At 39.1% G+C, this 12,290-nt stretch overlaps 1 protein-coding gene across 1 annotated transcript in view; it reads right to left on the bottom strand.

Annotated features, from left to right (window-relative positions):
* Positions 1-12,290, bottom strand: part of LOC107191040 (whirlin) — a 108,871-nt gene that overhangs the window by 19,741 nt on the left and 76,840 nt on the right. The window lies entirely within an intron of this gene.

Here is a 12,290-nt window from a genome sequence, read left to right as displayed (position 1 = left end):
CGGAAGTTGCGGTGGACTTGGAATCCCTCGTCGATGACAGTGGAGTTGTTGCTGGTGGTGACGGAGGCTTTACTTGAGAATCTCTCGAGGATGATCGATTTTTTTAGAGATTATGTTGTCACGAAACGGTTTTGATTCTTGGTATTGTCTTCTTTATCGACGTTCCATTAACGTCGAATTTTTGTGAGCGAAGTTGGCGAACATCTATCGCAAATCTGAAAGTCACTTTACTTGAGAATCTTTCGAGGAAATTGAATTTTCGACGAAGCCTCTTGGAGACTGTTAAACATTCTCGATCCATAATGTTGTATCCTTAACGTTCCTAGTTTGTATCGAATTGTGTCATCTAACTTCCGTTTAAAGTCGAATTTTCATAACTGTAATTGAATACACAATTATTCCATCCCTCTGAGTATATCTTCACTTGAGAATTTCTCGAAGAAAGTGTCTTCATAAGAGAATCTTGAGTATATTTTAACATCATCGTCGTTCGGCCCTTCAATGATTTGTAGCCACTACAAACTGTTACTAAATCTGCCCTAAATATCCAACTTAAAAACTCTTGAATCTTGATCATTGATCCTCAAATATCTATGAGCCCTGTACTTCAAATATACTTTTGTTGATGAAGAATATCTAAGCGTCGAAGATATAAAATTGAACATTTTAGATTATAGATGTTTAGCTTCCACAAAGTAAACTATTCCGAATGAAACAAAATCGAAGTAAATTGTCATATCAGACCGAGGATCACTTTTGTTTGCACTCGTCTTCCCAGTTAATTATCGAGATAAACGCGTGCCCCGCGATTATCGTGCGTTCTCCTTCTACAACGATCGATCGACCATCGATTTCATAACTCGTCGATGATTATCGACGAATGGAATTCCCCGGGGATATTCGATTGGCTCCACAGGCGAGAGTGCTGATCAGTGAGTGCTTTTAAACATTTTTTTACGCGATCCCGTGCCGGTTCTTTCACCATTCGCGCGGTTTCGCTAGCTCATTTTTGCGCAGCAACTCGGAGACGCAGGTTTTTTCCACGTTGGTAGTTGTATTAATCGAGAATCGTTAGAGTGAAAAATATTCCTCGAGATATCACTTTCATTTTGAGGAAAAACGAACATTAACAGTGCGACGGTTGTTCGACTTCGTTCTTGTAACTGAACCAGGCTCGAGGATCGCGAACGTTCGATTTCTTTGAGCGAGACGAATTATCTGATTTTTCAAGAAATTGATTTTAGTGATATACGTGCTCCAGAGACTGGGATGAGAATGTGCAGCAATTGCGGTTTTAAGGAATTTATACCAACAGGTTGGTATATTCATCTAACAGAGAAAAAACATCTGAACATTCAAACTTCAAGATCTATGACTTAAAGAACCAGTCGATAATTGCTTCTATCACAAAAAACATCGATTTCCTAACGTTTTGTGACTTTAATGTTAACACGGGACACAGTATATCCTATGTAACAAGAATAATAATTGTATTTTTTTGGACCATCTTTATCGACATAGAATTGTAAAGCTATTTTATTTTAAGCTCTAAACTATATACAGATTTGAGCTGTTCATTTGCCAAAAATTTATTTTAAATATACAAAGTTAAGCAGCAATCAACTGCTTTGTCATTAAAATTTGTAAAAAATTTAGAAAACGGAGTTGGTACTTTGCCCTACGAACGATTCATTTATTGAACCTGGTGACATTTTTTAAGTGAAACTAACTATGGAAAAGCTTGCAGTTCATTAGTCCAGTTTCTAGTATTTATAAATAATTCCTTGAAGCACAGTATACCTTATGTTAGTGTGCCAGGGTTAAAAACTTTGATTCCTATAGCCCTCGATCCGTATCTGAAATAACATCAACTTCCAAGTTGGAACTGTCTTTATCAGTCGTGCAAGGTCCCAGAATTTCGAAACAAAAGACATTACCACAGAAGCACGTCTCTCCGACGCAGTATCTTCGCAGTTTCCGCTGCACATTCGGCTCGAAAGTTACGATTTCATCGAATTATCACCGCGCGGTTGTTGTTCTTTTTTTCATCCCCTCCCTTATTCGTGAAAAATAAAACAAGCGATTCAGGCTTTGCACCGCGGCGCTTCGATTAGGAAACGGCCGGTGCCCCCGCGCGCGCCTGATGAAATCTCCGCGCAGCCGTGGAGAAATCATTAAGGCGCTCTCCAACCGTTCCAGTCGCGTGCGTGCGTACACAGAACACGTTCTTATGCAGTGGAACACGCACCTGCAGATAATACGATATTCCAATTATCAAATGGAATCGGAGTAGAAAAGAATACCGAATTTTCAGCCGAATGGAACTACGGAAACAGAGGGGAATGAGAAAAATAGAAACAATGGAGTCTATATTGGTACTGGAGGGTTAAGGTTTTAAGGGTTAATTTTTGTATGCTGGTATCAATTATATTGTATCGTTTTCATATAACTAATCTACTCGGAGGGGTTTGTGTATTCATTGTGGTGGATATTTATATACTGATGGGAAATTTGTCGAAGGGGAAATTTAATTTGAAGCTAGTAAAAATAGTAAATCTATGGAAACCGTCCTTAACATATTCATATTAGTAGCATATCGATCTGGTGCTTTAATAGTGAACACAAGAAGGATAGCAACAACAAGTTACTTATATTTGAACTCGACTTTGCTGAAGTAATTCTTTATACTTATTCTTACTATATTAGTTTATTTAGGAATCTTCAGTCTAAAATTTATAACCGTTCAATATGTATAATATTAGTACATTACATGTTTTGAATTATTATTAAATCGAAGGTAATTGTTATACCGATTCAATTCTCGTATTATTGTTGCCATTCAATTATCACTTAGGAATTTGCTAAGGCTAGATACTATCGAAGATGAACGTGTTTGTATTTCTATCACGTTGGTAAATGGGGTAGTTTGTTAGAAATATGCAGATATTGCAATAAAAATGAAAATACAGTATTATGACATTTTAATCATTTTTGTAAGAGTTTACGAACCAGTCATTTTGACTTCTTTGGTAGTTTTACTGTTATTATTAACGGTGGAAGTTGTTTCTGACGCAACCCAATAAAAGTATGCATTTCAAACTTGCTTTCAACTGTCACCGTGTTATGCTGAATACGGTCTTTCGTCAAGGTGACTGCAACGGACCAAAATATCCGATTTGCACCGGATGTACATAGGGTAAACACATCAATGAATGAACACTTAAGAGATTTTGTAACTATTAAACTCGAATTTTAAACGATAATAATATTAATAAATATTTGCCACAGGAAAATTCTTTAATATCTATACCTCTTTATAACGTATCAGATTTCAATTTGAAAAATTGGAAAAATACACTTAACTAAATTGAAAAAGAAAAAAGTACAGATTCCACCACTGAATGAACAATATTAAGTAAACGAATATTTCTGAGTGGCGCGAAAATTATTCGAACATAAAACAAGCAATTGAAAAAAAATCAATATTTAATCATTTGCTTATTTTAATAACTTAATTTATTCGTTTTCATATATAATGTTCATTCACTGGTGCCTTCACGCAGTATCGATGTTGTACGACGAAATGGAAAGGAAATCGAGGAAACACTAAAGCCGTTTTAATCGCAGACGATCGACAAAGGCAGATAATCAACGTTATCACAGACTTCGTCGCGGGTCTCGTTATTGTTTCACCGAGCGACTGCGATCGCAAGACCTCGCAGATTTCGCAACGTCTCAGACAACGCGAGTCGGAGCTGTTTTTCTGTTGTGTGTCGCGTTTCTCTCGCGGTTTTGCGCGCTACCTTGAGCAGCGCCGCGATATTAAATGCAACCGCGTCGAAATGGAGCCACCTAAGTTAATCTTAAACTCGCATCTTTTCAGAAATGTTCTTGAATTCACGAAACGAGTAAGGAAGTCGTTAACCGATTCGCGTATTTCTGCTTTGATTGGTAAATCATTCGATTTAAAAGAAACAATTTCAAGATCGACGACGATCGTTATCAAACACTTAACGAACAAAAAAAGAATGTTGCACGCAACTTGGCAAACGTATTGCTGGCCAGTGGCCTGCGAGGCCCCCTCGACTACGAGTGGTCTAACTGTTTATTCTGTTACGGTATCCACGGGAGCACAGAGAGTGTGGGAATCCATATTTTTAACCGGTTCGATCGTTTCTTATAGTTTCCCCCCCCCCCGCACGAAATGTGCTCCTTTCACCGTTTAACGAAACTGCCACCGTGAAATTCGAGCCGGACACATCGATCACACGGTTTTCTCGGTGTTACGACCGTATGTACCGTCGCGCGCGAACCAATAGGGAATTCCATTCTGTGGTCTCTCTCTCTCGATCGGTATTACCGATTGCTGTGTACCCTCGAGGGGGGGAAGGAAACTTTTTAATTACACCAAGGAAGTGGCCGCGAAGAATTCTTCACGCCTTCTGAGCCATTCGCAATGATTACATTACACGTTAATGGAGTAACAGAGTCCCAGGCCTTGAATCAGATTCTACATACGTGATTTTTACGAGTTCCTGGTAGCCACAATTAGCGGGCATTATTAAAACACCTGGGGGCAATTCAACGTTACAGTGCAACGGATATAATGCATACGTTGTTAGAAGTAACTCTGTCGGTACGGGAAATATGCTAACGTTAATTCATTCCCTAAGTGAATTTTTTTCAGTGGGATACAAATCGAGGATTAAAGCAGTTTTACGCGTCGATGGATCGACGATGTCTAAATACATTCTTTTATATTACGGTCCGTAAACGAAAATTCATTGCTTCAGGAACGTATTTTTTGAAGAATTCTGTTGAAATTTAAGATTAACACGAAGTCTAAATTATTGTAGAGAAAACAAAGATTGCAACATAAGAATATACATGTTTTTGAATAAATTAAAGTACTGCGGTGAGTTCGAGTGAACTCGAGATAAAGGAAATTCCACGTTACGTTATTAGCAAAAAAAAAAGCATTTCTTTAAGTTAGGTATTTTTAACTTGAATTTCAACACTCGATTATATATCATTCGACGAAATTCATTTGTCTCGTTCTTTCTCTTCAGTATACACATCTATTTAATCGAAAAATTGGAACCGTAATTTCGCGCTTCTCGTAAAATAAATACCCGCCTCCGCGAACCAGGCGGCCATTTTGTCGAATCGGAAAATTAAGTTCCCTTACCCGTGGCACTCTTATAAACCGGAGAGACAGAGAGATATACTATGTAAATAACGTGGCTTGTTTGACTATCGTTACGTCTACATTTACGACGTGTACGTTTTACCCTGATTTTCCAGGGTGTTTCCCGCGCGGCAAAACGTGATTCCTGCAGAATAATATAACGCGCCTCGCAGTCATTTCCACGGGATGGATCCAGAGATCCGGAGCTTCCCGTATTTCCCAGTTTCGCGATACCATCAGGCGCCACGGTCGTATCAGTTCGCGTTTCTTCGCCGCGGTTCTCGGGCCGAGACCGGACGTAAACAAGATCGTAAAATCCCTCGGGTAGATCGAGTTGTTCCTCGAGCCACGAATACAACGACCGTTCGGTCCTTGTCGCAAATCTTCGATCCCTACCACCGGTTAATTACGCCCGGGTAATAATTTAAATCCTTCTGTCGACTAATTGAATCGAACACGATTATCGAACGTATAACATTAGAGATTTCTCTAACAGGTTTGCAAATAGGGAGTTGTGATTGTATAATTAGGTACAGCATTTGATGTGGGTGATCTATGGAAGAATTGTTGATCTTTGTGGTCGGATTTATTGTAAGTCGAGATAGGTTGATTTATTGATGTCAAAAGTTAAGAATTTTGTATTTGTTGCTGAGGTTTGAGGATAACTGTGATTGAATCGAATTATTTGTAATGGTGGTTTAATGTGTTAATGTATGGTGGTTGAATTGTTGATCTTCGCGATCGATGCACTGTAAATCGGGGTAGGTAAAATTACCAAAGTCGTCAGTAAAAGGACGACTACAATAAAATGCAAACTACTTCAGTAACAGTGATCCCCGTCACAATCCTCGATCATTCTAGAACGCCTCCTTTCTATATCATCAAAGTCTCCAGGTCGCCCATAAAATCCTGAAGCAACTAAATGGATTAGAAAGACTCTAGACATCTTAGAGAATCCTACACACTAACTGAATACACGAGGAAAAAAATCTAGAACTCCTTGCAAAGATACCCACCCAAAAGAATATAGATTAGAAACTCGCGAATGTGTTCCTATTCCTGGAGTTTAATCCACTTGGAAAATCATCAAAAGAGATAAAAGTCGATTAGAAACTCCGATATTTCAATCTTACTTGAGTTCTCGTATCTTCGTGGTTGATAATTCTGCAGCTGGCTAAGTACTTACGAAGCTCCGATAAATCTGTCAATAAAGGTGGATCTGTTGGCGGTTAGATCGTCGATACAACTGATAAGGGTTCGTATCTTTCCAACGATAATCGAGCCTTGCGTAACACTTTACAGATTGTATACCTCAACTCGAATGGACAGGAAGTTCGAAGATATTCAGAAATGCATCGAAAAGTTAACGAAGTTGACCCAGTAACGTATTGCCAGTCTGTTTCTTCCGAGGCTGATTAAGATTCAGATCAGGCGGCTGGAACGTCCAGCCGGAGTGGCCCAGTGACATTCTCCTCTTTTTTTCGTCACGTATCTCGCATGACCCATTGCCCTCGACTGGCAATGACCACCGACGGCGTTCCCGTTTGTTCTCTTCGTCATCGTATTATACGAGGCTCTCGCGGGAGAAACGTTTGTGCTCGACAATCTTCGGGAGATTCAGACCTCGAACGTAATCGAATACAATTAAGTTTGACACCTCAAAGGACACGTGACGTCTCAAAGGAGCAGTTGGAATCTTGAAAACGGTTAGAAAAAGAGCGTTCTACGTTTAATAATATCGATTTCGTATGGAGACGTTATATCGTTTAAAGTCTATTTATAGAACAAAAAGTTTCTTTTCGTGGTAATCGTTAACGGAAGTGTTTGATAAGTATTTTTTTCTCTGTGCGAGAGAAAATTGCAATTTAGCGATACTTTCATCGAGGAAGTTCTAAGATAAATAATAATGTACTTCGTCGAATAACGTGAATACTTGGTTGAAGTTTCTTTAGCGATAAGATATTGACGTATAAATTCTTCGGAAAAAGGCACTTTAAAACTTTCTCTTCCCTGAGGTGTACGTCACGGGCGTATAATATTGAAGAACTGACTTTGTGTTTATTCAACATTATACACGATTTACATTAATATTGTTATTTCTGAAAAACAGACACAGAAAGAGACTACTCTAAATTGAAACCTATACACATTTAGACCACAGGGTTCCCCACCAAGTATTAATTTATCCTAAATGACTTTGTTTAAAATAAATATTGTTCCGTGCGCGTTTTTTTATTACATCTACTGATAACAATACTTTTCTAAGTAAACTATGTAATTCCTCTATTGAATGCACTCTAACCTAAAACTGTTAATTAATACGTTCAACCCCAATATTGATCAAATACGTAAAATGTATTACATATACTAGATTGAACCAAAAGTTCGTTCGAATTTTAATGAAAACTGCAGGCGTAAATATTAAACCTTCATTTTTGCATTTAGTCAATAATATATCCACCACGTGTCAAGAAACGTGAACGTCGTCGATAAAAGAAAATCCGTGAGCCCGATATTACATAAACAAGACTCCTTCCACTTTTTGGGGGTCACCAACGTAGCCCCGAATTAAATAATGATCCCGCCCGAATCCGGTTTCTGTTTCAGCCCGTCGCCGTAAGACCACCATGGAGTCCTGGCTGAGCGAGGTGCAACGCGTGAGAATCCCACGGCCGAAATTCGGCAGCGGGAACACCGTGCGCCGTTCGAACTCGACGGTGCAGCACGCGCGACCGGAAGTCCATCTGCGACAGAGCCAGGACGTGGCGAAGGCCACGGAGGAGCTGAGACAGGCGTTGCAGGACAAGCTTTGACCGTCTGGCAGTTGTCTCGGGTCACCGTAAATTCATCGAGCCAAGCAATCACTCCTCCGAGGACCGTTGGTGTCCTGGGACGCTATGTCGTCCCACTCGTCGAGCCTCCCCCCTCCAGCCTTTTGAAAGACTCGACGATGATTCGTCCCCGTCGCCCTAGTTTCACGCTGGATTTCCCGCGCTGGACATCGCGATCCCTCGGAAGACAACGGAATCTTTTGGTTGACAGAAATCGACCCGATACGGTCAACCATCAAGGGTTGCGCTTCGACGAACTTTCATGAGGTCAGACAAGATGGCGGATCGAGCGATCGGTTGAACCGGAGGGTTCAGCGAGTTTGTGGGGGTACAGTAGAATTCTGGTCGATTGAGATATCCTGATTTGTGAATTGTATTGTTTCGGAATGTTTAAATGTAACTGGAAGAAAGAGGATTGCAGGAAATAAAATTGAAGAAGACTGGGATGAGAGAAACCTCTCGAGTGGCGCAAACAAATGGGGAAGAATTGTGTCGATTGAGTTGGTTCTGGAGTGTTGAATGATTCTTTTGAGAATAAGTTTTACGTTTTGCGGTATTATGTGGAGACTGGCTCGATATTTACGTTTATTGTAATCACTGTGTATACTAGTAGCAAATTCCATCTGTTATTGGACGTAAACACTTTTTAACCCTTTTCGAATCGATAAGACACAGATTTTATAATGATGTTGGTTGCAAGAGGAACCAGAGGGATGTAGAGCTGGAATTCAGAGGGTTCAATGGTATGGATATAAAGTGTTTACGATACAAATGTGTCTAAAATGTGACGGAGTGTTTGTGTTGTGATTCTACACCAATGTATCTCGATGGTCAGAGTTCTATTGTACTCAAAGGTGTCTGCAATCTGCGCTCTTTTGAACAATCAGTATTAGCAGTCGCAGATTTGCTCTTCCGCAAGAATGTGTACAGTCTATTAGCATGTATTTCTTATATATTAAGAATTTTGTAACTAAAGATTGTAATTGTGATTAAAGTTTAACGATGTTTATATTTTCCTCGAAAATATCACGAACACGATTTTCGAAAAATATACCTACTTCATTCAATCATTCAGTGAATCCTTTTCCTGTGTGTTTTTTTTATAATAACTCCCCCAAAACAATAGACGAGTTTTTATTTGTTGAAGCAGACTGAGAAGCTCGTCTATTGTTTTGGAGGATTCTTTGTTAGCAATTTCGAAGAAAAATATTGTGCTTTTGACTTCGACGTATCGAAATCCTAATATCGAATCCTCCATACCTAAACTTTTTTTTAATAATAATTTTTTTACAAACGGCGACCCCAATTACAACCTTCACGAGACTACTCAGGGTGATGACCCTAACAACATACTTAACAATCGTCAAAGTCCCCACTCCCTACAAATCCCTTATTGTAAATATTTACCAAAAATTGCCCAGACTCAGGGAAAATCGTGTGCCCTCCCAATGAAACTTAGATCGACCGAAGTGAATCGCGCGAGATATGGCGTCAGAAGAACCGTTCCGGAAAGTCGTTCGAGTATCATCGTTATCCGCGAGACGAACGATCGCGAGATCCTCGAGCAGTTTCGAGCGTGTCACTTTCTTTGAAAAAGGAAACTAGTAGGGTGGTGGGGGGAGACCCCCATCTTCCCTCAATCTCGGCTTATTCCCTCAAGGATATCAAGAACTCTTCGCGCTCGGTCGACGATCCCCTGCCTCTTCGTCTGCCAAGGACGGCAAAAATCCGTCGACGCGAACCCACCGACGGATAGAGACGTTTCTCGCGTATCTTCCCCCCCACTAACACCATGATCGATCGTGCCACGATAATTAATTCAGAGCTGGAACACACACCTTCCTCCCCGTGGATCTCCCGAGCTGCGTGTACCAACGGATGTACGCGCGTTGTAGATCGAGGCTGGCGTGATCAGCCGCCATAAATCGAGACCGTTCCCGAGGATGGACCCGTGAGAAGATCCAGTCTCGATCGGTCTGGATCATCGTGCCGAGCGAGTTCCATCGGGAGTCTCGTTTAATCCTTGGTCCAATACAGTATCGAAAAGGTAGATGCGAATCTTTTGTTTATCTTCATCGAGGAAATGTTTCCGGGCATTTCTCGAATATTTTTGAAAGATTGTTGCAAGATAGGTGGCCGTTTTTGCAATCAGAGTCGGGCAGAATTTTTGTTCGAACGACACATTAGTGAAAAGCAATGGTATCTACGTCATTTTCATGTTACAGTAAAAGTTGTGAAACGGTCTAAGAAAATGTATTCGTTGTGACATTTTAATTATCTTTGTAAGAACGTACTAAATTAGTCATTTTGACTGCTTTGGTAGTTCTAGTATTGAATGATTGTTTACCAAAGTGTCCACTCTTTTAAGAAGGACTATTTTGTACATAAAAATTGAAATTTTCATGTTCGCGCGATTGAAAATGGTGAGATATCTTTTTTTATCTTTTATTCTGTTACTCGGAACTGTTTATCTAGATATAATGAATTTGTTTATTTCTGTTTCCAATAGGATTAATATCAGGCATCTTGAAATCGTTAAAGATGGAGGAAAAAAGACTTCTAACTCGTTAATAACATTATATCCATTTAAACCGAAGACCTTTTTACTGCCATTTTTAATGATATTCTGTCTTCTGGAATTGATTTTGGTCTCTAATTCCACGCTTGAGTAATAAAACTGGTTTAGGTACTTAATGGCCACATAAATACTACTGAATGAAGATGAACCATTAACGGAGGAAAACTCACGGTAATGAAGCGCCTAATCTTACAGCCTTGCATAAAGTGTATCTTTTGTTTCTCTATTAACTTGTATTTAATGATAGTTAACCGGGTTAATTGATTTCAGTTGATAGAAATTTTCATTTAACTCCCTCGTTCCTAAGCTTTCGTTTAAACGATCTTTACTTCTCCATGTCTCTATTTTTATTTTCAACATTCCCGTTTGTTTAATTCATCATACTATTAAATTCGATTACTTTTACTTCTATTTATGTTACTGTGACGCAATACCGTCGGAGTATCATCGCAAAGAAGAGAAAGTAAGTAGTGTTATTTCGCGCTGATTGCGTCGAAAGACAGGAAAACTTGTTTTTTCAATTATAAATTTTGTCAGAGCATCGCGAAATATGTACTTGCAAACATTTTCACAGGATTACGTGATCGTACGATTTTTCTTTTTATTCCGTTGCCTTTGTCCCGTCGTTACGCGTTGGGGAAAATTAATTAATCGACGCTTTCGACTCGTCGAGCTACGTAATTAAACGGGATTTCCGGTAACGCGTCTTGTATTCGTACTTATTTACAGTATTTCCGAGCATAAACTGCAATTTTAATAAGACTACTGGAATATTCCAGGCCTCTTCGGTGCTCTCGGAATGAAAAGACTTCCTGGATTTAAATATTCCCAAGATCTTTTCCCCCTTTAGATTTTTCTTTTAATTCTCATTATGCCTTATCCAGATACATAAATTATTCTTACGTAAACACGGATGATAATTCAAAAACTATTAAAGAAAGACTCTTCCGCGTGGTTAATGTAATTGTGTTGTTTTTTCAGGTAAGCAACTAAATGGGAAAGGTTATTAATTTATGTAGCTATTACTATAATTTAAACTAAAACTATAATTAACTGATGTAAATGAATAGGCTTCTTCTAAACACTCTCTATATCAATAATATACATCAACCAAGTTAAAAATTAATATCTAACTAAAATTTTTTCGTAACAAAAATCTCCATCGACTGTAAACATCCCCCCCCCACGTCTCCTCCTTGCTACACGCGAATTCCGACGAAGTGACAAGGTCAATCACGTCCAGGTTTGGGGAATCGCGAAAAGAAACGGGGTACAGAGATAGGATTACTTTTCCCTCACCAATAATTTTTTCATCGACAATCATTTTACCGACACTTTATTTCGTCGTCAATACAGTAAATCATCGATGAGTGTTCATAAGTAGCATTAAGTAGTGCATTAAATATATAAGATTCCAGTTAAGAAGCAAAATTGACCTTCATATGACCCCTAGGCGTCCATATAGAAATAATTCCACACATCAAAAACTGTGTCCCCTAATACCATTTAATTTTAATCCGAAATATTTTTGAATATCGTTAATAGTTTCGGAGATATTCGAATGAATCGATTTAATATTGTGTATACATATTGTCACTGGTTGAATAAAAATAACAATCATTACACGCACTAAAAGTCGTCTTCGATAAATAAACACTGTCGATGAAATGATTGCCAATGAAATGATCAGGTC

Source organism: Dufourea novaeangliae, unplaced genomic scaffold (genome assembly GCF_001272555.1).
Source record: "Dufourea novaeangliae isolate 0120121106 unplaced genomic scaffold, ASM127255v1 scaffold221, whole genome shotgun sequence".
Lineage (NCBI taxonomy): Eukaryota > Metazoa > Arthropoda > Insecta > Hymenoptera > Halictidae > Dufourea > Dufourea novaeangliae.
This window is presented reverse-complemented; position numbering and strand designations above follow the sequence as displayed.